Here is a 6738-nt window from a genome sequence, read left to right as displayed (position 1 = left end):
CCTCCCCCTTCCTTTCCCCCTCCTAGTAGGAGTCCTACTCCTACTAGGAGGAGGACTCCTCCTCCTTGGCGCGCCATAGGGCCGGCGGGCCTCCTCCCCTTGCTCCTTTATATACGGGGGCAGGGGGCACCCCTAGACACACAAGTTGATCCTCGTGATTGTTTTCTTAGCCGTGTGTGGTGCCCCCTTCCACCATACTCCTCGATAATATTGTAGTGGTGCTTAGGCGAAGCCCTGCGACAGTTGAACATCAAGATCGTCACCACGCCATCGTGCTGACGGAACTCTTCCCCGACACTTTGCTGGATCGGAGTCCGGGGATCGTCATCGAGCTGAACGTGTGCTAGAACTCGGAGGTGCCGTAGTTACGATGCTTGATCGATCGGGCCGTGAAGACGTACGACTACATCAACCGCATTGTCATAACGCTTCCGCTGTCGGTCTACAAGGGTACGTAGATCACACTCTCCCCTCGTTGCTATGCATCACCATGATCTTGTGTGTGCGTAGGAAAATTTTGAAATTAATACGTTCCCCAACATTGGTATCCGAGCCTAGGTTTTATGTGTTGATGTTATATGCATGAGTAGAACACAAGTGAGTTGTGGGTGATATAAGTCATACTGCTTACCAGCATGTCATACTTTGGTTCGGCGGTATTGTTGGACGAAGCGGCCTGGACCGACATTACGCGTACGCTTACGCGAGACCGGTTCTCCCGACGTGCTTTGCACAAAGGTGGCTAGCGGGTGTCAGTTTCTCCAACTTTACTTGAACCAAGTGTGGCTACGCCCGGTACTTGCCAAGGTTAAAACAGCTCCAACTTGACAAACTATCGTTGTGGTTTTGATGCGTAGGTAAGATTGGTTCTTACTTATGCCCGTAGCAGCCACGTAAAACATGCAACAGCAAAGTAGAGGACGTCTAACTTGTTTTTGCAGGGCATGTTGTGATGTGATATGGTCAAGATATGATGCTAAATTTTATTGTATGAGATGATCATGTTTTGTAACCAAGTTATCGGCAACTGGCAGGAGCCATATGGTTGTCGCTTTATTGTATGCAATGCAATTGCGCTGTAATGCTTTACTTTATCACTAAGTGATAGCGATAGTCGTGGAAGCATAAGACTGGCGAGACGACAACGATGCTACGATGGTGATCAAGGTGTCGCGCCGGTGATGATGGTGATCATGATAGTGCTTCAAAGATGGAGATCACAAGCACAAGATGATGATGGCCATATCATATCACTTATATTGATTGCATGTGATGTTTATCTTTTATGCATCTTATCTTGCTTTGTTTGATGGTAGCATTTTAAGATGATCTCTCACTAATTATCAAGAAGTGTTCTCCTTGAGTATGCACCGTTGCGAAAGTTCTTCGTGCTGAGACACAATGTTATGATCGGGTGTGATAGGATCTACGTTCAAATACAACGGGTGCAAAACAGTTGCACACACGGAATACTTAGGTTATACTTGACGAGCCAAGCATATACAGATATGGCCTCGGAACACGGAGACCGAAAGGTCGAGCGTGAATCATATAGTAGATATGATCAACATAGTGATGTTCACCAATGAAACTACTCCATCTCACGTGATGATCGGACATGGTTTAGTTGATTTGGATCATGTAATCACTTAGAGGATTAGAGGGATGTCTATCTTGCTTGTTTATGTTTGGTTGTAGATAGATGGCCCGTGCTGTTTTTCCGTTAAATTTTAATGTGTTCCTTGAGAAAGCAAAGTTGAAACATGATGGTATCAATTACACGGACTGGGTCCGTAACTTGAGGATTATCCTCATTGCTGCACAGAAGAATTACGTCCTGGAAGCACCGCTGGGTGCCAGCCCTGCTGCTGGAGCAACACCAGATGTTATGAACGTCTGGCAGAGCAAAGCTGATGACTACTCGATAGTTCAGTGTGCCATGCTTTACGGCTTAGAATCGGGACTTCAACGACGTTTTGAACGTCATGGAGCATATGAGATGTTCCAGGAGTTGAAGTTAATATTTCAAGCAAATGCCCGGATTGAGAGATATGAAGTCTCCAATAAGTTCTATTGCTGCAAGATAGAGGAGAACAGTTCTGTCAGTGAGCATATACTCAAAATGTTTGGGTATAATAATCACTTTATTCAATTGGGAGTTAATCTTCTAGATGATTGCGTCATTGACAGAATTCTCCAATCACTGCCACCTAGCTACAAGAGCTTCGTGATGAACTATAATATGCAAGGGATGAATAAGACTATTCCCGAGCTCTTCGCAATGCTGAAAGCTGCGGAGGTAGAAATCAAGAAGGAGCATCAAGTGTTGATGGTCAACAAGACCACTAGTTTCAAGAAAAAGGGCAAAGGGAAGAAGAAGGGGAACTTCAAAAAGAACAGCAAGCAAGTTGCTACTCAAGAGAAGAAACCTAATCCTGGACCTAAGCCTGAAACTGAGTGCTTCTACTGCAAACAGACTGGTCACTGGAAGCGGAACTGCCCCAAGAATTTGGCGGATAAGAAGGATGGCAAGGTGAACAAAGGTATATGTGATATACATGTTATTGATGTGTACCTTACTAATGCTCGCAGTAGCACCTGGGTATTTGATACTGGTTCTGTTGCTAACATTTGCAACTCGAAACAGGGACTACGGATTAAGCGAAGATTGGCTAAGGACGAGGTGATGATGCGCGTGGGAAATGGTTCCAAAGTCGATGTGATCGCGGTTGGCATGCTCCCTCTACATCTACCTTCGGGATTAGTATTAGACCTAAATAATTGTTATTTGGTGCTAGTGTTGAGCATGAACATTATATCTGGATCTTTTTTGATGCGAGACGGTTATTCATTTAAATCAGAGAATAATGGTTGTTCTATTTGTATGAGCAATATATTTTATGGTCATGCACCCTTAAAGAGTGGTCTATTCTTATTAAATATCGATAGTAGTGACACACATATTCATAATGTTGAAACCAAAAGATGCAGAGTTGATAATGATAATGCAACTTATTTGTGGCACTGCCGTTTGGGTCATATCGGTGTAAAGCGCATGAAGAAACTCCATATTGATGGACTTTTGGAACCACTTGATTATGAATCGCTTGGTACTTGCGAACCGTGCCTTATGGGTAAGATGACAAAAAACACCGTTCTCCGGTACTATGGAGAGAGCAACAGATTTGTTGGAAATCATACATACAGATGTATGTGGTTCGATGAATGTTGAGGCTCGTGGGGGATATCATTATTGTCTCACATTCACAGATGACTTAAGCAGATATGGGTACATCTACTTAATGAAACATAAGTCTGAAACGTTTGAAAAGTTCAAAGAATTTCAGAGTGAAGTTGAAAATCATCGTAACAAGAAAATTAAATTCCTACGATCTAATCATTGAGGAGAATATTTGAGTTACGAGTTTTGTGTACATTTGAAACAATGCGGAATAGTTTCGCAACTCACACCACCCGGAACACCACAGCGTAATGGTGTGTCCGAACGTCGTAATCGTACTTTACTTGATATGGTGCGATCTATGATGTCTCTTACTGATTTACCGCTATCGTTTTGGGGTTATGCTCTAGAGACAGCCGCATTCACGTTAAATAGGGCACCATCAAAAATCCGTTGAAGACGACGCCTTATGAACTGTGGTTTGGCAAGAAACCAAAGTTGTCGTTTCTGAAAGTTTGGGGTTGCGATGCTTATGTGAAAAAGCTTCAACCTGATAAGCTCCAACCCAAATCGGAGAAATGTGTCTTCATAGGATATCCAAAGGAAACTATTGGATACACCTTCTATCACAGATCCGAAGGCAAGACTTTTGTTGCTAAATTTGGAAACTTTCTAGAGAAGGATTTTCTCTCGAAAGAAGTGAGTGGGAGGAAAGTAGAACTTGATGAGGTAACTGTACCTGCCCCCTTATTGGAAAGTAGTACATCACAGAAACCAGTTTCTGTGACACCTACACCAATTAGTGAGGAAGCTAATGATGATGATCATGAAACTTCAGAACAAGATACTACTGAACCTCGTAGATCAACGAGAGTAAGATCCGCACCAGAGTGGTATGGTAATCCCGTTCTGGAAGTCATGCTACTAGATCATGATGAACCTACGAACTATGGAGAAGCGATGGTGAGCCCAGATTCCGCAAAATGTCTTGAAGCCATGAAATCTGAGATGGGATCCATGTATGAGAACAAAGTATGGACTTTGGTTGACTTGCCCAATGATCGGCAAGCAATTGAGAATAAATGAATCTTCAAGAAGAAGACTGACGCTGACGGTAATGTTACTGTCTACAAAGCTCGACTTGTCGCAAAAGGTTTTCTACAAGTTCAAGGGATTAACTACGATGAGACCTTCTCTCCCGTAGCGATGCTTAAGTTTGTCCGAATCATGTTAGCAATTGCCGCATTTTATGATTATGAAATTTGGCAGATGGATGTCAAAACTGCATTCCTGAATGGATTTCTGGAAGAAGAGTTGTATATGATGCAGCCGGAAGGTTTTTTCGATCCAAAGGGAGCTAACAAAGTGTGCAAGCTCCAGCGATCCATTTATGGACTGGTGCAAGCCTCTCGGAGTTGGAATAAATGCTTTGATAGTGTGATCAAAGCATTTGGTTTTATACAGACTTTTGGAGAAGCCTGTATTTACAAGAAAGTGAGTGGGAGCTCTGTAGCATTTCTGATATTATATGTAGATGACATATTACTAATCGGAAATGATATAGAATTTCTGGATAGCATAAAAGGATACTTGAATAAGAGTTTTTCAATGAAAGACCTCGGAGAAGCTGCTTACATATTGGGCATTAAGATCTATAGAGACAGATCAAGACGCTTAATTGGACTTTCACAAAGCACATACCTTGATAAAGTTTTGAAGAAGTTCAAAATGGATCAAGCAAAGAAAGGATTCTTGCTTGTGTTACAAGGTGTGAAATTGAGTAAGACTCAATGCCCGACCAATGCAGAAGATAGAGAGAAAATGAAAGATGTTCCCTATGCTTCAGCCATAGGCTCTATATTGTATGCAATGCTGTGTACCAGACCTGATGTGTGTCTTGCTATAAGTCTAGCAGGGAGGTACCAAAGTAATCCAGGAGTGGATCACTTGACAGCGGTCAAGAAAATCCTGAAATACCTGAAAAGGACTAAGGATATGTTTCTCATATATGGAGGTGACAAAGAGCCCATCGTAAATGGTTACGTTGATGCAAGCTTTGACACTGATCCGGACGATTCTAAATCGCAAACCGGATACGTGTTTACATTAAACGGTGGAGCTGTTAGTTGGTGCAGTTCTAAAGAAAGCGTTGTGGCGGGATCTACATGTGAAGCGGAGTACATAGCTGCTTCGGAAGCAGCAAACGAAGGAGTCTGGATGAAGGAGTTCATATCCGATCTAGGTGTCATACCTAGTGCATCGGGTCCAACGAAAATCTTTTGTGACAATACTAGTGCAATTGCCTTGGCAAAAGAATCCAGATTTCACAAGAGAACCAAGCACATCAAGAGACGCTTCAATTCCATCCGGGATCTAATCCAGGTGGGAGACATAGAGATTTGCAAGATACATACGGATCTGAATGTTGCAGACCCATTGACTAAGCCTCTTCCACGAGCAAGACATGATCAGCACCAAAGCTCCATGGGTGTTAGAATCATTACTGTGTAATCTAGATTATTGACTCTAGTGCAAGTGGGAGACTGAAGGAAATATGCCCTAGAGGCAATAATAATGTTATTATTTTATTTCCTTATATCATGATAAGTGTTTATTATTCATGCTAGAATTGTATTATCCGGAAACATAATACTTGTATGAATACATAGACAAACTAAACGTCACTAGTATGCCTGTACTTGACTAGCTCGTTAATCAAAGATGGTTATTTTTCCTAACCACAGACATGTGTTGTCATTTGATTAACGGGATCACATTATTAGGAGAATGATGTGATTGACATGACCCATTCCATTAGCTTAGCACCCGATCGTTTAGTATGTTGCTATTGCTTTCTTCATGACTTATAGATGTTCCAATGACTATGAGATTATGCAACTCCCATTTGCCGGAGGAACACTTTGTGTGCTACCAAACGTCACAACGTAACTGGGTGATTATAAAGGAGCTCTACAGGTGTCTCTAAAGGTAAATGTTGGGTTGGCGTATTTCGAGATTAGGATTTGTCACTCCGATTGTCGGAGAGGTATCTCTGGGCCCTCTCGGTAATGCACATCACATAAGCCTTGCAAGCATTGCAACTAATGAGTTAGTTGTGAGATGATGTATTACGAAACGAGTAAAGAGACTTGCCGGTAACGAGATTGAACTAGGTATTGAGATACCAACGATCGAATCTCGGGCAAGTAACATACCGATGACAAAGGGAACAACATATGTTGTTATGCGGTCTGACCGATAAAGATCTTCGTAGAATATGTGGGAGCCAATATGAGCATCCTGGTTCTGCTATTGGTTATTGACCGGAGACATGTCTCGGTCATGTCTACATTGTTCTCGAACCCGTAGGGTCCGCACGCTTAAAGTTTCGATGACAGTTATATTATGAGTTTATGAGTTTTGATGTACCGAAGTTAGTTCGGAGTCCCGGATGTGATCACGGACATGACGAGGAGTCTCGAAATGGTCGAGACATAAAGATTGATATATTAGACGGCTATATTCGGACACCGGAAGCGTTCCGGGTGATTTCGGAG

Source organism: Triticum dicoccoides, chromosome 6A (genome assembly GCF_002162155.2).
Source record: "Triticum dicoccoides isolate Atlit2015 ecotype Zavitan chromosome 6A, WEW_v2.0, whole genome shotgun sequence".
In the NCBI taxonomy this organism is placed as follows: domain Eukaryota; kingdom Viridiplantae; phylum Streptophyta; class Magnoliopsida; order Poales; family Poaceae; genus Triticum; species Triticum dicoccoides.
The sequence above is the reverse complement of the archived record's forward strand: the minus strand, read 5'-3'. Positions refer to the sequence as shown.